Source organism: Lissotriton helveticus, chromosome 1_2 (assembly GCF_964261635.1).
Source record: "Lissotriton helveticus chromosome 1_2, aLisHel1.1, whole genome shotgun sequence".
Lineage (NCBI taxonomy): Eukaryota > Metazoa > Chordata > Amphibia > Caudata > Salamandridae > Lissotriton > Lissotriton helveticus.
The window spans coordinates 259,006,194-259,029,010 of record NC_136058.1 but is presented as its reverse complement, the minus strand read 5'-3'; positions in this window follow the sequence as shown (position 1 = coordinate 259,029,010).

The window sequence follows — 22,817 nt, the reverse complement described above, 5'->3', positions numbered from 1 at the left end:
TTTACACTGCGCCACAGTGTCAAAGTGCGCAAAGGCCAGAAATCACTATACTTTAAGGCAAAAAGTTCAGGGGTGAACCTGCCACAAGGCCCAAGTCCAACAATAGCTTATGGTTCTGAGAAGAGGTTCCTGTGGTTAGGTAGGTACAGTAGCACATCGTTCCATTTAACTAATCGCACCATCAGTCATCGTGCCCTCATTACAGGACTAAATGTACTCTAAGGTAGTACATTTTTTTATAGACAGTGCATGGTTGAAGACAGCTCGAGTTGCAGGTCATCCTCCATTTCAGATTATTTTTCGGTGGTGCAGGAGTTTGGAGAGGCCTGGTCAGGCCACACAATGGTTCTGGAAGACTTTCACCATCTCTGGTCTCGGTTCTTAGATTTCCTTATTCCACTGGAAATGACACCAATCAGTGACCACATGGACCCTGGGAGCAGTGTGGTCCTGCAGGTCTCTGGCAGGAAGAAAGGTTATTTACAGGAACAGCCATCCCTAGTTTTGTAGGAATATTATGGGGGGGGAGAACACCGATGATACACAAAGGGCAGGCAGGGTCTCTCTTGACAGTAGCCTGTCTATAGTAAACTGGACTCTGGTGTAAGATTGCCTCTGATGCTGGCTTCCCCATAGCTAGGATGCCACCTATTTCTCTCGGCCCAGAACTGGTTTGAGTGGAGTGGGCTTCTTGCTTGTGAGGAGAATGAGGGTCGCATTTTAATAGGCCAGCCACCCCGAGGACTTAAAGAGCTCCGCAGAACAGACTGGGTGTCCTGACCTAGCTGGATACACCCACAATTGTGTTTTCTGTGATTGTTTTGCAGCAGGATATCAGGAACTGCTCCAAAAGAATATTGCACTGAGAGTGGCACCTTTCCTAGGACAGGCCTTTGTCCCATCACCAATCACTAGCCAGTGACTACTAGAAGAAAGACTCCCACCCCAGAGACTTCGGAAAAATGAATGTACTTTAAAGGAGACAAGATGGAAGAACTTCCTGCTGTCTGACCAGGAAAGGACTGAGGGTTTAGATCCCACTTTCTGATGTACATAGGCTTTGAAACTGCTCCCAAAGATTCAGGCAAGATGGCCAACTCCATTCCCAGTGGAGTAAAGGACAAAGAATAGCTTAGTTGCCAAAGAGCTAGCGATTACTTGGGACAGGACTTTTGCTACCTGGTTGGAGTGTTTAAACCAATCTCCCCTGATTTCTGTGCCATGATATCTTGAAAGCTATTCCTAGCAATCTGATCTGGTAGCCGAGAGGAACATTTTTGCATTCTGCTAAGTTGGGGTTAGAAGAGTTTTTACTGGGAGAGACGCGCGAGCGCGTTTACCAAGATGGCCGCCGCCACCGGAGCTCCGTGATTCCCGGAGCTTTTAGCCCTAATTAACGACGATTTACTGTCCAGAACCCAGCGAAAATACCGGCGCTTGCCTCCTGAAGCCTCCACCTACCTGTGAGTTTGTTTCTGAGCTGTTTAAACGACGGATGTATTTTTCCTCTCCTCACAGACTTCTGCTTCATGCTTCTCATCGAGGTAATGCCGAGAATGTGAGCCTGGGGGCGGAGAGTCATTTAAGAAAGAGGCTGGCTTGGGCCTAGCTCCGCCTACAGTTCTGTTTAGCTGCTGCACCTGGGTTTTTTCAGTGTTATTTGACGCAATTGTCCATATTTACAATACTTTTCCTCATATTTTGAGGTTATTTGTTTCAATCTATTTTTCTTCATATTCAGACATATTTTTTCACCTCAAAATGGATTCAAAAAATCCTTCAGCTAATAAAAGGAAGCAGCAGGTTTCTCCTCCTCCCACAAAATCTAAAGTGGTGGAATCCTCAGAACCTTCTTTGTCTTTGATTTTGGAGGAAATTAAAGCCTTGCGTTTGAATACTGACTCCATTGCTTCAGAGGTTAAAAATGTTCGTAAAGATATGGCTTCTATGTCCATGAAGGTGTCAGACAATACCATTAAAATCCAAGATAATAAGAATAAATTGGATGCTTTTACACCTTTAATGACTAGAATTATGCCAATGCATACTCAGCTGTTGGACTTGGAAAATCGCAATAGGCAATACAATTTGCGCATCTTTAATTTGCCTGAAGAAATTGAAGGGACCAATTGTCGCCTTTATCTTGAATCTCTTCTGCCTGGTCTCCTGAATATCAAGTTTGCAGAAAAATTTGAAATTGATAAAGCTCATAGAGTTCCGTCACATCGTAATCCTCGTCATTCAAAGCCAAGGCAGATGATATTTAAGGTCCTGCACCATCATCACCTGGTCCTTATTCGGAAAGCTGTTCGTGAAATACCATCTTTGGTGGTGAATGGAACCAAAATCTTCATCCATCAGGATTTTGCTAAAGAAACTGTGGCTATTCGTAAAGAATTTTCATCTCTTCGTCCGCAACTGAGGAGCCTTGGTTTCAAATATGGACTATTTGATCCTTCTATAATGCGAGTCTGGAAAGACAATGTCTCTAAATCTTTTCAACGTCCTGAAGATCTTCGTCTTTTCCTTGAACAGCAGGCTCCTCCATCAATGGATACACAAGACCCTAATTCTTGACTTCATCTCGCTGGCTTCTTGTGATAGGTCTATTACTAAATTTCTTCATGGGCTCCAACGGTAACTGGCCATGCTTGAGGAACGGGTGTGCGTTTCCTTGTCTTTATTTATGTGGCATGTTTGTACCTTACTCTCTCTTTTTTGTTTCTCCCTTTCCTATCTTTCGATCAGAGTTACTCTATTAACCTGTCTTATCCTACCTTCTTCTTGTTCCTATTCCTGTCTTTTTCTTCTCTTTTATCCTAATGGCTAACATTCATAATATAAAAATTGTTTCTCTTAATGTGAAAGGTTTACGACATCCAGTGAAACGTTTAAAAATGTTAGATTATTTAGGTAATTCTAAGGCTGACATCTGTTTTGTCCAAGAGACTCATGTTGATGATAAAGTTTTAAGTTATATGAACAAAAAGTGGGTGGACTCTATTGTTTCTTCACCTGCTGCAGGTAAAAAGAATGGGGTCGCTATTTTCTTTGCCAAAAGGTTGCATTGTCAGGTCTTGCATAAAATCTCAGACTCTGATGGAAGATATATTATAGCTAAAGTTAAAATTCATGATTCTATTTTCTTTTTGATGAATGTTTATGGTCCTACGTCAGAGGATCCTGTTTTTTGGACAACTGTTACGTCAGAAGTTTTAAAGTTGGGAAATGCTCCATTGATTTTTGGTGGTGATTTAAATATTTTTGTAGACCCCTTGTTGGATAGATTATCTACGTCTCGATTTCGACCGTCCAAGACTTTTCATGCCTTTAAGACTTTTCTTCAAACTACTAAATTAGCTGACATTTGGCGATTACACTATCCAACTGGTAAAGAGTTCTCTTTTTTCTCCAACCCACACAACTCCCATTCCAGAATAGATTATTTTTTCCTTTCCCCTTCCCTTATTCAATTTGCAAATGATCCTATCATTGGTACTATCGACATTTCAGATCATGCTATGATTTCTTTTGTATTAAATGTATCATCTTCGTTTTCTAAGCAATCAAGATGGCGTATGAATTCTGACATTGTCCTTAACGATACTCATAAGCCTAAGTTACTCCAGGCTATTCAGGAATATTTTACTTTTAATTCAGAAGGGTCTACCTCCATTACCACTCGATGGGATGCATTTAAAGCTTATATTAGGGGTACCACTATCTCTATTATGGCTCATGAAAATAAGAAGCTTAATTCACATATTAAATCTCTAGAAAAACAAATAGCTCATTTTGAGCGTTTATTTATTTCGTCTAGTGATCCCCAATATAAAGTAAAATTACAAAAGCTGCGGTATGAATTCAATGCTATTCTCAGTACTAGAGCTGGGATACAACTCTCTAAATCCAATGCCAAATTTCGTTTTAATACCAACAGGTCTGGTAGACTTCTGGCTAATTATCTACGTATTAAACGAGATAAAACTCAGATTACCTCCATCAAATGTCCTCAAGGTAAAATTGCTTTTTCTCATAATGAGATTGTTAATGAGTTTTTGAATTTTTATTCTACTTTATATAATAAACCTGATTATTGTGATGTTTCTTTAATTGATTCCTTTTTACAACATTCTGATTTACCTCACATTTCTGCCTCTGATAAAATTAAATTAGATTTACCCATTACTAATGAGGAAATTCTCTCAGCCATTAAATTGCTTCCAAAGAAAAAATCCCCTGGTCCTGATGGTATCCCTGCAGAATTTTATAAAGAGTTCCAACATCATCTTTTACCTTTTTTGAACCAGATTTTTTCTCATTTTTCCTCATCAGGTACTATTTCAGGTTCTTTTTCTGAAGCCTTAATTGTTGTACTTCCCAAACCTGATAAAGACCCTACCCTTGTTGCTAATTACCGTCCCATCTCCTTAATCAATCAAGATTGTAAACTATATGCTAAAATTATCGCTTCCAGGTTAGCCCCTATCCTTCATTCAATTATTCACCCTGATCAATCTGGTTTTATGAAAAATCGATATTCTGCTAATAATACGAGAACGTTATTACATGTTATTGAGCAAAGTTCCTCTATCCTTAACCCTGCTGGTGTTATGGCATTAGATGCTGAAAAAGCTTTTGATAAAATCCATTGGCAATTTTTATTTAAAACTTTGTTATCCTTTAATTTTGGGCCTTCCTTTATTCGTATGATTTCTGCTTTATACTATGCTCCCACAGCTCGACTATTTATTAATGGCCAGATTTCTAACCAATTTTCTCTTTTCAGAGGAACTCGACAGGGTTGTCCCCTCTCCCCTCTTTTGTTTTTACTTGGTATAGAACCATTTCTTAATTACATTCGAAAATGCGAAAACATTCAAGGGATTACTGTTTGTGATATTACTGTAAAAACTCTAGCGTATGCTGATGATGTGTTATTATTTATTAGTAATCCTGTTTCCTCTGTTCCTTTTCTGCTTGATATTATTTCTAAATACTCTATTGTGTCAGGTTATAAATTAAATGTTACTAAAACGGAATTTTTTCCACTCAATATGTTGTGTACTCCTGATATGCTACCCTCACCAGACATAGTTTGGCAAAAGAGCAAACTGAAATACCTTGGTATATTATTTTCATCATCCCTTCATGCTACCCTAAAATTAAATTCTGATTTCATTCTCGAACATATTAAACAAAAAACTTCCAAATGGTCCTCCCTTCATCTTTCCTGGTGGGGGAGAATGGAATCTATTAAAATGACTATTGCACCTAAAATATTTTATTCTCTTGCAATGATCCCAACTCAATTCCCGCTCAAATTTTATAAAGATGTTGACAAACTTTTATCAAAATTTTTATGGAATAATAAGCCTCCCCGTATTGCTTATAAAAAATTAAAAATTCCCAAATGTAATATTGGTTTTGCCCTACCTGATTTTCTTCTATATCATAAGGCATTTATCCTTAAACAGAGTTCGTTATGGTTTAATATATCTCCTAAGATTAATCCCCCTATTTGGTATCATATTGAGACTTCCCTTGTTAAACCTTTTCCTTTATTATCCCTATTAACCATGTCTCCCGTATCTAAAATTGTACACTCTTCTTCCATAATTAAGTCATCAAGATTAATTTTTAACGATTTGGACTCCAATTTTGAATCCCCTTTACTTTCAACGGTACATTTGTCCTTATGGCATAGTGCCTTGTTAAAATTAAATAGGAATATTTCCTTTTGGTCTTCATGGATTGCAAAAGGTATTTTTTATCTTGGAGATGTTTTCATGGATGATGCATTTATTCCATTTATTCAACTCCAATCAAAATTTAATCTGCCTTTAACTGATTTGTCTAAATATCAATTTCTTTGTAACTCTATTTTAGATTCTTTCCCAAATGGCATTCCTTCTAAATCGACAGCTGATTTTCTGCTATATGTTAACACTGTGTCTTTATCCCCTAAAGCGGTGTCTGTATTTTATAAGAAACTCACTGTATCCTTAGGTTCCAATATTGATACAATTTCCACCTTTTGGAACAACTAGTTATCTTTATCTCTGCCAAATGATTCCTGGTCATTAATATGGACTCTGTCTATTTCTGGTTGTTTACCAGTGTCAATTTATCAAACTAATGCTTATATTTTATTTAATTCCTTATGGACACCACTGCGTTTATTTAAAGCTCATTTATTACCATCTAATGTATGTTGGCATTGCAATTTGCATCCTGGTTCCTTACGTCATATGTTATTTGACTGTCCGCTTATTTTGAAATTTTGGTCTGAAGTATGGACTGTTATACAGAAAATTCTACCTATTTCTGATTTACCCTCTTATACTTTAATCATATGCAAATCTGTTGTGTTGAGTGTACCCCTTGATGATAATGAAGCTAAATTATTAAATTTTTTGGTATCGGCTGCATTAAAATCCATCACTTTTTGTTGGAAGGATGTTACTTCCCTTTCAGTCCATGCTTGGTGGTCTTGGATTATCTTTACAAGAAGAGGTGCTCAATTGTCACTACAAGGTGTTCATCATAATTCTTCTACTTTTCAATCTTTCTGGTCTCCTATAGATTCATATGTACAGTTATAACTATTGTTGTTCTTTCCTTAATACTGTATCGTATTGGTAACTCTACTTGTGTAAGTATTTATACTATGAAATGTATATTCCCCTTCCCTGCTCCCTTCCCCTCCTTATTTTCTCCTTAGAATGTCAAATTTTTTCTTGCGATGTAATTTATTAATGACTGTATTTTTTTATGATTAGTCTTTTTCGCTTCTTTGTACTTTAATGAATTCCTTCTTCACTTTTTTGTATGTACTTATGTGCTTCATCATTCTTAAAATTTCAATAAAGTCTTACTGAACAAAAAAAGAAGAGTTTTTACTTCCACTGATCAAAAGACAGTGCAAAAGTTACCAGAGAAAGGCCCATCATCATCTAGCTAGATTTTCTGGTTTGTCCCATTTGGAGCTTTTCTCTAACAAGCGACAAAGCTCCAGCGGGACCTCACAGAGAGCACATCTCCTTTGTGTAGCATTGCTGTACCATGGCTCCCAGCCCTGCCGTCCTGGAGAATTACAAGCCTGTGAAATGAAACTAATTCTGAAAGAAGAATAAGAGAGATGTGAAGGCGACGCAACCACAGAGATGAGAGTGATTTGGAAGCCATGTTTTTGAAGTTTGCCCCACCCAAAGCTTTTGGCAGCAAAACTTAAGGGTTCAAAGGGAACCAAATCGGATTTATCCTGGCACGCAAAGCCTTCCTTTCCCATGGCATCGCGCCTTGCCTACATGGAAGATTCTGACCACCTGAAAAAAGACTGAGGGCCAGATGTGCCAAAATTGGATTCTGCGAGTCTATAATAGCAAATTTTACCGATTCGCTATTATAGACTCTCAAAATGCAATGTATGTATGTTTCAGCAAAATTATTTCCTACACATTCCTTATTGCGAGTCGTAAATAAGGAATGGCTTCCCATTAATTTCTATGGACCTAGAGGCCCATAAGAATGAATGGGAATTGAATGCACAATTTGCGAGTGCCCAATAGGTACTCCCAAATTAAGCAGACAATTTCAAGGGTGCAAGGTGCCAAAAGTTGTGATTCCCTATTTTGGGATTGCCTTTTGGAATGATACATCCCAAAAGCCTTTTACTCGTATACAGAATCGGACCGTTTGCGAATGGGAATACACTTGATACATCTGGCCCTAAGCATGAAGGTACTTGGAAAAAGGTTGTAAAGTGATCACAGAGACGAAGAGACTGCAACATTGTAGTTTTCCAACTGAGAACTTTGGGCAGCTAAACTGGAGGTGTGGGGTAACTCACTCACCATAATATCCAGGCTAGGGGAACCCCCACCAACTACAGGGTCCTGCCTTGCCCCTCTTGAGTACTTTGTCTTTCATTTCAGAGACTATGCCAAAGGTAAAACTGTTGACCACGGTGAACCACTAGACTTTATTCGACCCACCTACTGTCACGGTCACCTGTGAAGGTGCCGGATTACTCATACCTCATAGATTATCAATGAGTTTTACTTCTCCATTGTTTTTTATTAGCACTTTTTGACATTTATTATTCAACTTGTTAACGCCTTACCACCGTGAGTGATTTTTACTATTTTGCTGTTTTAGTTAATGTTTTGATCTTTTTACTAAACGGATATGAGAATTTTACTGTTTGATTTCTTGACTTTAATATTGTTTTGGGTTCTACTTGCATGCTTTAGCCACACTTTTCTGAGAGAAACCTGTTGGTTGAGCATTATTAAGGGTAAGACTGTTATTGAACCTGCACTTTAGTTTTCAGGACCGCAGTATCTTAACTTTGTGCTTGCAGTTTTTTGCATTCCCTATAGTTCCATCCAGGTTGCTCATACATTATCCTTTACACTCTATTACATTCCATAATACTGCTAGTATGTACAACTTTAAGGATATTTTCAAATAATGGATATAATATAATATTTATTGCATGTGTAGCACTTTTTCGTAAGTTGTTGATTAAATCTTGTAAATAGGCGGCAACTGTGCAATGCTTGCTGGCTTTTCAGAGGTTGTTTATGATGTCATTTATGTATTGATTGCACAGTCGAATGATTACATGCCAGCAATGCAAGAATTATTTTGCAATTACTGTGGAAAATAGTTTTATATAGCCGATAACGAAAAGGTCATGTGTATAAAATAATTTGCAAAAGGCTTAAGTCTCCTGTATTTCAAACTAAGTAGTGTTATCGGTTTTGTATACTTAAATAACAATGATACCGTAGCAGAACTTGTTTGTGACTCTTAAACCATCAGTGGTTGGTATGGACCAGCTACAGTAAGAACAAGGATTAATTGTGCTGAAAGTAATTTGACAAAAACAGAAAAGACTTCTGGGTAAGATGGCAGCGACCTGCCCCTCCCTGAGCCGCTGTTCTCCATGACTAACGAGCGGACTATAAAAGCCCCAAAGCAGCTGAGGTGGCGCTGAGCCATTCGAGCACCCCCGAGATCCCAGCGAGAAGCAGGGAAAGCCATAGCTGTCCACCCAAGTGAGAGCCTGCGAGGTGAGCCCTGCAGAGGAACAAGGGCGCGAGAGATCAAGCGGTGGGCCGCTCTTGTGGAGGCGCAAAAACACATTCCCCCAGATTCATCAAGAACACATTTTGCTATTCCTTAATAGCTAAAAATACTGATTCGCTATTAAGGAATAGCAAAATGCTATGCATCAAGAAATCACTAAAAAATAGCGATTTCTAATAATTCCTTAATTGCGACTCGCAAATTGCGAGTCGCAATTAAGGAATATCTCCCCATTCATTCCTATGGGCTGAATGGGGAGACAATCTCAATTTGCTAATCGCAATTAGCGATTCGCAAATTGAGATTGCGATTTCAAGGGTGCAGGGGTGTCCAAAGGACACCCTGCTGCACCCCTGAAACTGATGTGTGCAAATATGTTGCGCACACACATTCCCTTAGGGCATGTGTGTGCGCAACCTGAAACTTTGAAAAATGCACTTTAGTGCATTTTTCAAAGTTTTTGCAAATTACCATGAAGTTGTACTTCATGGTAATTTGCGTGCCCTAATAGCGAATTTGCTATTTTTTTCACTTTCATGCATTGCATTTAAGGAATCTCAATTTGAGATTCCTTAAATGCAAAGAATCGCAATTTAGCGAATTCTTAATTAGCGATTTTTGCATTTGGGATGATGCATCCCAAATGCAAAAATACTGGTCGCAAAGGGGCAGATTCTGAGAATCTGCCCCTTTGCGAGCGGATTTAAGCTTGATGAATCTAGCTGTATGACTTTAGGGCTTGGCATACACTGAGCAGACTGCCGGCCTGCAAAGAGGCTCCCAGCCAACCGTGGTGAAAGGAGGGTGCTGCGCAGAAGCGGCTGACCGGGGCTGCATAAAGGAGCTGCTTCACAAGTCCCAATGTATCAGGAGGGCATGTGGTGAGCTAGAGGTGCAAGGACGTTATAGTTAGGAAATAGAATTTTTTTTAAACCATAGAAATTCTGTGAAAAAGCAAAGACTACAGGGGTGTTATAGTTAGGCTCAGATTTCCGTAGGACAAAACCATTGAAATTCACTAGTTATAGTTAACTGAGCCAGCTATAACTTATGCACCTGCAGTGCACTGCTTATGACCTCACATATTACATCACTCATGACATGGTCAGTGACATCAGAGATGACATGATCCACAGAACCACTCACACACCCACTAACACTCCCCTACAACCGCTCAAACACCCACACAACCATTAACAAACCCAATCTGATAAAGACATCTAGCCGCAGATTCCTTAACTTAGAATTTCCCCCAGGCGCCAGTCTGGATCCAGAGATTTTTCAGCAGTACCTCTGCATGCCGGGGGACGGCATTGCATGGCTCTGCCCTGACATCGTCCATGGATATGACGTCAGAACTATATCGTTTACTTCCATCACTTTACAAGAGTAATAATAAATAAAATTATTATACTTAACGTGGGAAATAGCTAATGACATAAGCAAAATATCTAGGCAAAAATAGTACGCTTTATTAGGCTGGTGGGTAGTTATAAACTGCAGATACCAACAATAAAAACTATGTAGGACAGTTTAGAATAAACTTAGAAGGGCAAATCTGTGTGTTCGAGTAACTGATTGGTACGCTGATCCCTACTCCCCCCTTTTCTCCACAGAACCTATCAACGTTTATTTGACCTGGGGATTCACTGTTGTGTAACCTGCCTCATATTGGCTTTAATTCTGGTACCATGTGTTGGTATCTATAGGTAAGCAGACTACATAATATAACAATAAAGTGTCCAGCTAATCAACATGGCCCTAGAGGGCCTGTCAGAAAATGTTATAAACACTGTGACATTAGCCTATAAGCAGTTACCTTTTATTACTAGTAAAATAGCTCAAGAACTAATAAAGCTTTGAGGATAACGAAAATACGCAAACCTTGACAGGCTCTGTCCACTGCTCTTATCTTTTCTGGCAAATCATAAATATGGTCTACCATTCTCTACTATAGATGTGGATGTATAATAAACTGTTGTAGGAATTATGTGAATAGGCTCATATAGATATGTATATAGATTTGTATATATGTACATAAATGATACCCCCTATGTATGAATGTCTAGCGGTATTAATAGCCCTTGTGAGAATCGGAACACTAGTACTGTTTATGAAATGTTATATTGTACATTATAAACGTTTTGTGCACTGTAGATACAGACTTGTAAATATCTTTTATATATATTTTTTACAGAAATATGATGGTACAGTCCTGAGGAAGACACAGTTGTGTCGAAACGCGTAGACAGGAAACCATCTTTTTATTGTATCATATATGTACCTACTCATGTCTAAATTCACGCATATGATATAATGCTGGAATATCTGATCATGTATTGATACAAATGTACTTAAAAATTGTTTTTATCATTGAATCATGTTTTATAATAGAAATTAAAATACACTTAATGTGCAAAAACGTTTTTCTTATTATTTTCTCAAAAATCTTTTTGAGCTAATGTCACTGTTTATGTCCTAGTGTTCAATTGCGGATTTGCCTGGGTATTTTACTCACATATACTATGACGTCAGTGGAGCCATAAGTGGAGAAGTGTGGCTCACTGGTTAGAGGAGGCAGACCTGGAAGCAGAGGTCATCCCGGGACCAGGGTTCAATTCCCGGCTCGGCGGGGTCTTGAGTCCTAAAATGTCCATGGACTCGACAATTCTCGCTCCGGTGCCTACTCGATTCACGGGTTCACACTCTGCGACTCTGGGCAATAGCTTGCTTAATCTCCACAACGGCCCCTCGCGGCGGGATGCCTGGCTTTGACCTTGCGAATACCCTGCCGGGGTTATCTCACAGGGGAATACCAGGACGGGTTCCCTAAGCAAGCGCTTAGAAACCGCTCGGTGATTTTGCGCTATATAAATTCCTGTACATTTACATTTACATTTACATATTAGTCCCTCTCGGCGCGCTGACGTCCATTTTCATCTTTTCCGCGCTGCAATGCTGATCCAGGAGAAGTGGTTCCACAGGCCTCTTTTTGTTTTTTGGTCTTTTTGCATCCGGAACAGTGTGTCAATGACTTCGGGCTTCAAGGCGTGTGAGACCTGTACGCAACAGATGTCAGCGACGGATCTGCATGCCATTTGTATGTGGTGCTTGAGCGAGCACCAGAACTCCGAGGAGTGTGACACCTGTAAACAGCTGAGGCCCAAGTCTTTGCTGGAATGCCGGATGAAGTTGCTGTGAGCCCGGATGTCCCATTGGGAGTCCAAGCTGCGTAGCTCCCCTTACCGTGCTGGGGCTCCTGCTCAGAGCAGGTCACGAGGCCAATCCCGTGGACGCCTTTCGCCCTCGACAGGTAAGCGAACAAAGTTGAAGTCACGGAGGTGCTGGTGCCTGTTCCTCCCGCTCTTTACCGCAGACAGCTCCAGAGAAGTCGACTCCCACCTATCCACCATTTCCTGGTAAGGGTGTGACTAGGGCCCAGATGGAAGCCTACTATCCGGCTTTACACACCATGTTTGGATCCACCCCTCTCCCTGGTGCCCCTTCAGGCTCCACAGAAGTGGACGGGATTCTGATCGGGAGTTCGCTGGCGGGCCCGCCCTCGGCACCAATCGAGTGCCCTGGCTCCATATCTGGAGTTGCTGCGATGTTAGGAAACAGTCCAGTGCGGATTCCCATTGAGACGTCAGGGCGCAGCTTGGTTCCGACATCACTACACAGTTCGGTGGGGCTTCCTGTTTTGACGTCTGTGGTGTCCGCGACAGAGGACTTGTCTCCACCTCGACACCATCCTACGCCGCCTTCCCGCATAGCGGTAGATGCCAATATGACACTCTTCGGCGGTGATGAACGTCAATTTAGCACCGTCTCGATGTCGTTCGGCCCCGGAGACATCCTTTCTATTTCCTCTCCAGATAGAGGATGAGGTCACTGCTGTTTCCACTTCCCCAGTGTTGGAGGTGAATTCTGCACCTACTGGTGGTGTTGAGTATTTAGATGTTCATGGCCAGCCTTGGGCAGGGGGTTCTTTGAACCACGTTAGCCTACAGCCGTCCCCTACCTATGATTTACTGTCACCTCCCCAGAATGGCGACGGAGGCTAGTACAGATTTTGCTAGGCTGCTGACATTTTAAACTTCCAGCCTCTTGTTATATCTCTGCCTTCGGATCCCTTGTTGGAGCTGCTCCATCAAGGAGCTACTAATGCGGAGCCTTTACTGACCTTCAGTGAGTTGTTACACGACATCCTTCTGGGGACTTGAACAAGCCCCACCCACGAGACTCTGTGGAGCGTGCTACTGCACACCATCATCGACCTGCTCCAGACGATCCTGTCTGTCTGTCCCTACACCCTAGGGCTCATGGGCTTTGCTGCATTTGCATTATCCTCCATTGCTTACACCGACTAAGGAGTCCTAGTGGTTAGAGTCCTATGGACGGAATTTGTTTGCGTCCACTAGCTCGGTCCTCCGATCTTTAAATACGTCCTGCGTGTTCGGACTAGCTTCTTTTGCCCTCTGGGGTTTTGTTCACCGTCTCCTTCCTTCTCTTCCTGAAGGACCTAGAGCTGATCTTGCTCAGCTAATTCAGGATGGTTGTGAACTGGCCGAATTCTCTATTCGGTCGGCCATGGACACAGTGGAATCCGTGGGTAGAGCTATGGCTAGATCACTGGCTCTGAGACAACATACTTGGTTGCGTGATGGCAGTTTCCCAGACAATGTTCAGGAAAGTCTTAAAGACTTACCCTTTGATGAGATCACCCTTTTTGATAGCCATGCTGAATCTGCAGTCCAGCGCTTCATGGCTGGCAATCTGTAATTTTGCCTTACCTTGCTTCCTTCTTTTTCCAATGGTCCTTTTGTTACAGACCGAATTGCATTAATGGTAGTAGCAGTGTTTGCACTGCTCTTCTTATATGTAGCTCCTTCAGTCTCTGGGTTTGAGGCTTTTCATTCCCGGATATCTGGTTCAGCTGGACAGCTGTTTTGACTTTATATTTCATTTTCTCTGCCTAGGAGCTAGTTTCAAGAGATGCTGCTCCTCCCACCTTTTAATGGGGATATGACTTACCCTAAGTGGGGTATTAGTTGGTTATTGTCTAGCTAGTCTCTCAATCCACATCCGGAATTCTTCCTGGATGGTATATTTCCTTGCTGAGGATCCAGCTTGTCCTCCTCGGATTATTGTTCTGCAATACCCATGGAAGGTCCTGTTGTCTTTTTCACGATGCGGGCTTCTGGCGCTATGCTTTTGCCTATTTGTCGCTCAAGGTGTTGTTTGTGGAACTTCACAACTGGACAAGTCCTCAGTGGGTGCCGTTGCTCTATTTTAGAGTTTACATTTTCGCATTCATAGAATGCGTTTTGTTTTACAAGGTAGCAATGGCTTAGTAGTGATGGTTCTTGCCTCTGATAATGCAAACACCTCCAGAGCATTGTTCGAATTCCGCGAAGGCTGGCTTCTTTGAGTCATGTTACCATATGCATACCTTTCACACCTTTTAGCTGTAATTTCTGCCTGGACCTATAGCCAGTGCCTATTGGAAGCATGTAGTTTTCTTCTTCCTCTTCACAAACAATCTCTGTTTCTGTTTCAGTTCTGGTACGGTGTATTGGCAATCACAGGATTCCTACTGGTTCATCTTGCACCCCAAAACGTTGGGCTGTGCTTCGTTTTTGTGGTCCATCTCTTTTACAATCTATTGGGTGTGGAAGTGCTCATGTCGTTCACTTTCCTTTCTCAGTACAGTCTTTGCCTGGTTTCCCTGGTTGGCACTGATGCCTAGTTTCCCTGGTCGGCACTTTGATCTAGGCCAGTGGGGGTTGGTCGTCCGCAATTTCTTGCGCTCTACGTTTCACAGGCATTTCCCATGCAGGGGCTCAGATCCCTCCGCCGAGGACTTCTGGCCAGACATTGAGCCCGATTCACAGAACTAACTTAAGACAAAATCCTAAACTTACTACCATTTTCGTATTCACAGAAGGCACTTACTCATTTTGGTATTCACAGAAGACACTTACTCATTTCGGTATTCACAGAAGTTAGGAGTCCTAACTTTAGGACTCCTAAATGCCTTCTGTGAATACCGAAAGTCTTAAAATTAGGATTTTTCTCAATTTAGTAGTAGTAAAGTTAGGAGTCCTAACTTTAGGACTCCGAAAGGCCTTCTGCGAATAACGAAAGTCTTAAAATTAGGATTTTTCTCAGTTTAGTAGTAGTAAAGTTAGGACTCCTAACTTTAGGACTCCTGCATGCCTTCCATGAATACCGAAAGTCTTAAAATTAGGATTTTTCAAGATTCCAATGTTAAGACTTTCGGTATTCACAGAAGGCATTTAGGAGTCCTAAAGTTAGGAGTCCTAACTTTACTACTACTAAATAGAGAAAAATCCTAATTTTAAGTCTTTCGGTATTCACAGAAGGCATTTAGGAGTCCTAAAGTTAGGACTCCTAACTTCTGTGAATACCGAAATGAGTAAGTGCCTTCTGTGAATACCAAAATGAGTAAGTGCCTTTTGTGTATACCAAAATGGTAGTAAGTTTAGGATTTTATCTTAAGTTAGTTCTGTGAATCGGGCCCATTGTCTTTAGTAGTCTCTCTTTGGAGATGATAGTCTTCAATTTATACAAAAATAGAAACAAGGAAACCCTCAGGGTCAAAAAGGGACCAGGGGTGATAGTTATTTCAAGAGACAACGGTCCCTTTAGAAGGAGAATCAATGAAAAGTAGCCCAATTAGCACAATGACGATTGGCTCAGTCCGTGTCTAAATTGACAGTATCAACAAATGTAATCGCAATAAATGAAAAACAACACAATACATATAAAGTGAGTGAGCTGGACGTGACAGGGTAAGAGGAAATCAGCCGATTTCCTTACCCCAGGCAAGTGACTTAAAAGTGACTTTTAGGTGAAAAAATTTAAATATGCAAAAGTCACAATCAAAAATACATCTTGTACTCCACATATATAATCAATTACAGTTTAGAGTTAAGATGCTGTTGTCGAAGATGTTTCAATCCCAAGCATGGTTATGGGATCATCATCAGGACTAAATAATAGAACAAATGCCTGGGAAAGAGCCCTGAATGAGCAACACGAGGACAATTTAAACGTGCTGGCAAGAGCCGGCCAGCTATACCAGGATAAAATTGCTGAGGGTTGAGGGAAATATGAGCGTTTATAGATAGCTTGAGCGATAAGCGATGAGGCGCACACAACAAAATCCGGCGTGCAGACTACGTTAATTAACGTCCTGTGTGGAGCCCGGCCGGTGTGATACCGGTATTCAGTTAGGAGGTCCAGTTGGAGATGGAGTCATATTGAGGCTGGAAGTATATCCCCAATGCGTCCGCGGTGTTGGGTTGCCAAGGGAATATGCCGCTGTGCGTTGTGCTCGAAGGGTTGGAGCCCGCGATTAAATTTGTTGATACTGTCAATTGAGACACAGACTGAGCCAATCGTCATTGTGCTACTTTGGCTACATTTCATTGATTCTCCTTCTAAAGGGACCATTGTCTCTTGAGACAGTCTTACATTTTTATGCGCGCAGAGGTACTGCTGAAAAATCTCGGGTTTCAGACTGGCGCCTGGGGGAAATTCTCAGTTAAGGAATCTGCGACTAGACTATGTCTCTACGGGATACATCATTGCCGAAGGTAAGTAACTTGTCCTTCACAAACTCATACAACTGCTGACACACTCACTCACTTATACAGCCAGTCATACAGCCACTCACTCACCCATACTGCCACGCATACAGTCACTCACAGACCCATACAGCCAGTCACACACCCACAAATCCACACATATCCACTTACAGATTCATACAGCCACTTGCACACCCATACAATCACTAACATACCCACTCACACATCCACACAACCATTCCCCCATACAGTCACTCACACAACCACTCATTCATTCATACAGCTACTAACAGAGCTAATCACTCATCTATAAAGCCACTTACACATCCATTCACTCATTCATGAAACCACTAACTGTGCAAATTAGTCACTCACACACGCACTCGCTTACCTTTATACCCACTAAAAGAGCCACTCACTTACCCATACATCCATTTACACAGCCAGTCACTTACCCATGGAGCTAGTCACACAGCCACTCATACAACCACTCACACAGCCATTCAGTCAAAAATATAGCCACCTACACACACACTGACCCATACAGCCAATCACAGTCACCCCCACACCCAAACAGCCACTCACACACCCACTCACTAACCACTACAGCAATTCACACAGCTACTAATTCACCCATAAAAAGCTACTCGCACACCCACATATTCACCCATACAGCCACACACACACATATAGCCACTGAGACACCCACTGATGCAGACAGTGCAGATGACACTCAACTCTACATGAGAATCTCTTCAGTAAAAGATATTCAGCACTAAACAGCACCCTCGCCACGATCCAAGCCTGGCTGACTAGCTACCATCTCAAGCTCAACCCCAACAAAACTGAATATCTTTTCATTCAATCTAAGGAAATAACCTTTCCCATAGACACATGTCTTGACAACCTCGCTGCATTAAACTGCAAACTATCCACCTCCAACTCTGTTAAATCCCTGGGATTACACTTGACAGTCACTTGGGCATAAAATAACATATTAATGCCTTTGCAAAAAGCCCCCTCTACATGCTGCTGATAAAATCTTTAAGAGGTCAGTGTATTCCAAAAAGTACAAGATCACCCCTCTCGGTTTGTGTGGTGACGAGGAAGATGTTTGGCACAACGGTGGACCTAATCTGTGAGCTCTTTGGATATTCAACATAGTGCCCTCAGGTAGCTTGAGGAGAGTTGGAAGAAAGGATTTAAAGAAGGTGGGCGGATCCGTACCTTCCGTTCCTTCAGGAAGACCAACTGCTCAATTTGTTTGTGATGCATGGAGACCTGTGAACAGAGAGAGTCTACTTTAGAAGTAGAGGAAGATAAAGAGTCAAAGTTCTGCTCTAATGTGGCGACTCGTTGATCCATTGCTGACCATTTATCAGAAAGCATCTGAAGCGTGGATTTAGTCTCTTCCATGAATGGGAGTAGGGCTCTGATCTTCTCTAGTATTAGATCCACTGTGACAGAAGCAGATTGTTTAGGTGGAGAAGGAGGATCTTTTTTCAATCTTTTTGTGGATGCTTTGGTGACATTGGAGACTGAGGCAGTCTGTGAAGACAATGCACATTTAGGTGATGAAACAGCTGAATCTTCCATTGATAAACAGCGTGAACTAATGTGAATCAAACATTTCCGAGGTAAGGGTGTAGATAGCTTTAAAGTTTTAGAGACCCTGCCCATAAACCTGAAGAAAACGATCCAAAAACACAGAATAGCAGTAAGTAGAAGAAAAATTCTGTAATAAAGGCAAATATAACAATGAACCCAACAATGAGGTAAGTTGCCCTGTTATTGTAAGCGCAACAATATTAATACAATAATAACAATAAGCGGCTGCAGAAATATACCATAACCATTATACACATTTAGTTAAGAGTAACAAATGCAAACAATACATTTAGTATAGTTGTCATAGTAAATAAACATTCATTAAGCCGAATGTCTTCGCAGCATTGGAATATAACATAAAAAAAAAGTTCAGTCAGACTCTCAATCAATCAATCAATCAATCAGAGTACTTTTAAAGCGCGCTACTTACCCGTGAGGGTCCCAAGGCGCTGAGGGGACAGGGGGGTGCTGCTACTGCTCGAAGAGCCAGGTCTTGAGGAGTCTTCTGAAGGCGAGTAGGTCTTGGGTCTGCCGTATGTGGGTAGACCGGGTGTTCCAGGTCTTGGCGGCGAGGTAGGAGAAGGATCTGCCGCCGGAGGTCGTTCATTGAATGCGGGGTACAGGGGCGAGGGCGAGGCTGGCGGAGCGGAGCTGGCGGGTGGGGATGTGGAAGCTAATTCTGCTGTTCAGGTAGGCTGGTCCGGCGTTGTAGAGCGCTTGTGTGCTTGGGTGAGGAGCTTGAAGGTGATCCTCCTGTCGACCGGGAGCCAGTGTAGGTCTCTCAGGTGGCAGGTGATGTGGCTGCGGCGGGGGACGTTGAGGATCAGTCGGATGGAGGCGTTTTGGATGCGTTGTAGTCGTCGTAGGTGTTTGGCTGGGATTCCTGCGTAGAGTGCGTTGTCGTAGTCCAGTCTGCTGTTGATGAGGGCCTGTGTCACCGTTCTTCTTGTTTCGGTCGGGATCCACTTGTAGATCCTGTGGAGGGTGTTGTAGCAGGAGGAGACGGCGTTGACCTGCTTAGACATGGAGAGGGAGGAGTTGAGGATGAATCCTAGATTGCGTGCATGGTCAGTGGGTGTTGGTGCTGTTCCCCGTGTGGTCGGCCACCAGGAGTCGTCCCAGGCTGAGGGGGTGGGTCCGAGGATGAGGACCTCCGTCTTGTCCGAGTTCAGCTTCAGACCGCTGCTCCTCATCCAGTCAGCGACGGCCTTCATACCCTCATGGAGATTGGTTTTGGCGGTGTGAGGGTCTTTGGTGAGGGAGAGGATGAACTGGGTGTCATCAGCGTAGGAGATAATGTTGAGGTCGTGATGGCGGGCCACTTGTGCAAGGGGGGCCATGTAGACATTGAACAGCGTTGGGCTGAGGGATGAGCCCTAAAAATAAATAAATAAATAAATAAAGATAGGGTTCCAGTATCTGACTCATGGTAAAGAGCAAATTCCAAGGAGAGCCACAAAAGAAAAGCAGGGAGTAAGTAGAGCCAAGGAGAATCAAAATATAGTGGCTATCTACCACATTAATGAAGTAGAAGTTAGTACAGCAGTAGACAGCTGTAATCAGGAGGTGTACAAAATGGTGGGTTCACATATCAGGCTGGTCGCGCTGAGAGGAGATCGTAAAAAATGAAAGAAAAACGACCAGCAGAACATAGGGCATTTCAAGAGAGTACCTGCAGCATCGTGAGGGCTTCCAAAGTCGATATGAGGAGGAGGAACGAGACCTTAGAATAAGGCGCCGCATATGAGAGAAACTCCGTCAGTGATGATAGATAAAACAAAATGGCGGACGCGAGCTCGACGGAGCTGCATCCCCAGTCAGCAGTCTCAGGACTCCGTCCTCCGACCACAAAAGACAGCAAAGAAGGGGTCCTCCGACGCCAGGTGCACTCGCTCTGCACATCTCACATCTTGAAACGGGTGCGGGCAAGAATTCACCAAGTTAACGCTGCCTGAACCTCCGCCACCGCAGGAGAGTCACAGGAGCGCCGCCATTCCTCTCGGGCGCAAGCCACACCCCCTGCAACTATATCCTAATATCTTTTATATACTTCATTGATCCACGGTCACCTTGCATCACTTTCTACTCCAAATGTATCTCATATAAAGGCCCATGAGTCCAGTACCCAGTAAATAAAACTCAATAAATACAATTTTACAAATTAAAATAAATAAATATATAAATCTTATAACCATGCCATATAATACTGCATGCAATAATATACCCCAGAGCAGAGAAAAGTCTCTGGAGACATCACAAAATTTCAGGGAAATAATTCAAACATGCTTTCATTGAAACTTCAGTCATAGTTGGCACGCCAACCCAACACAACACTTAACCTTTTCTTTATCTAAGATTGTAAACACTATCACCTGCAATTTCACGTTATCAAAATGTCCAACCTCCCTGGGCCACCGTTCAGAAGGTGTAATAAAAGATGAACTCGAGGACTGCCTGCCAACTCTCATTTAACAAAGACAATTTACTTAGGCATGATCACAGGATCAGCATTAATTAAGCAAAGGAAATGATGAAGAGCAGGTAATTTATGTGTGTAAATTCCAGACAGGAAAAGGCTGGAATGAGTACAAGGCAATCACCATCTAGAATAAAATTCTACATTTCAACCCTATTTCAATAAAATACTTATTTTCTGCTTTGGGCTCTATTAAAATATGTTTTACACGCTCTTTAAAAAAAATTCTTAATGCTTCCAAAGCGGCTTTGTTTTGTTTTTATATTTTTGGTAGATTCACCTGAATGAGATGTTTTGGTTTATAAACTTAACTAGTGGGCCATAGCTTTGCACTTGTAAGATCCGTGTATGTTTTTTTAAAAAATTACAGTATCAGGTTGAACGTAGACTTTAAGTTCAGACTTTGCCAGGCTACCATGCAACCTTTCAATGAGTTACCATTAGGATCTGTCCGCTAAACCCAAACCATCAAACCAATAGAAAGCCAGGAGCTCACAGACAGCGAGAACATCTTGCAAAGGCAAGAAAAGGTTCACTGAGGTTTGCAGCTCCAAGAAGACATGGATGCCCTGATAAACTCTCCACAATATGGAGAAGACTTGTTGCTGGAGCGGAGACCACCAAAAACACCAACCTCCAATAGCCGCAGATCTCCTACACTGCCACCTTCCCAGCAGAGAGGAAACTCTTGGTTTCTCAGTAGCCCTGGTGTGCCTCTGCAGAGCTGCAACTCCCCAGTGTCCAGCAGGTGTAATGCATGTAGCATCTTGCAAAGCCATCACCCCTCTTACTCTATGCAACAGCAGCAGTTCTTGTTGGCACCATGTTGTCTTGTACCTGTTTGCTTTTGGCCACAGGAATTTGGAACCGGTGGCAAGGTTGATGCACAATGCGCTTGTGTTTTATAGAATTGTGGCACCACCCTGTGCTATCCTAGGCACTGTGGGGGGTGATGTGTAATGTGGATGGGGTAGGTCAACATTCTTAAAGACAACTTATGAATTAGTTGCAACCCCTGCTGTTGTGAAGACATTTCGCATTCCCAAACAGATTTTCTTCCTTCATATGATTTTGTCCCATCCCAAAAGCGGAGAGTAGGGTCCTGGGACGCAACAATGGAGACGCGTAAAAGGGCATTAGTTGCTTTTGATCATTAAATATTCAACTGCTGTTCAACCCTAAACCCCGATATTCAACTTGCTCTAGGTGTTTTCCATTTCATCTTTGTTCCTTTTGCTTGCTGAGATTTTTTATGCAGTATTTTTTTCTCTCTCCTGAAGGTGGCTGTCACTGTGAATCAATTACTTGAAAGAGAGCAGGAGAAACTTTGGGTTCTAACTCAACATTCATAAGTACGACATAATACATCGCCAGAAATTATAATGTTCTGTTGCATGTTATTTTCTTGTGCTCTATTTTTGACATTCGTATGTGTGTGATAGGCCTTAACACACATTGAAATGATATCGTTTCTCCACTGAAAGGATTTTAGTGTGCAATGCAAGCTTCCAGTAGCATCTTCTGAAGTAAGCTAGTCTGGTTTGTTTGAGCCACAAGCTTGATTTGTAACAGGGTTCTCCTCTGCTCTTATTAAGAATGTCAGAGAAGGGTTTTCCATTTTGCCATTGCACAGTGGCTAAGAGATCTGCTTGCAGGTTGACCTTGTGCAAGTTTCGTGCTGGAGGAGCTGAAAGAATAAATAAAACAGAGTCTGGGGCTTCCTAAAAACCTAGCAGAATCAATGTTATCTGTCTTGTGCACCATAAGAAAAGCTCTGAGTGCAAGACGCCCTCCCTTGTTCCGCAAGCGTAATGTATTGAAGAGTTATAGAAGACCATAGTAATTAGAACTGGCAGGCTGTCTGTATATTTTTGGGAGAAGAATATTGAAAGTTGGGATTCAGATTTGAGGCCTGCTGGCATACAGGTTTATTTACAGCTCAATCTAATATATTTTAGGTAAGGAATTGTATTAAAAGGTTAGGCAGGTGAGATTAAAATGAGGAATGTTCTTATCTTATCTTA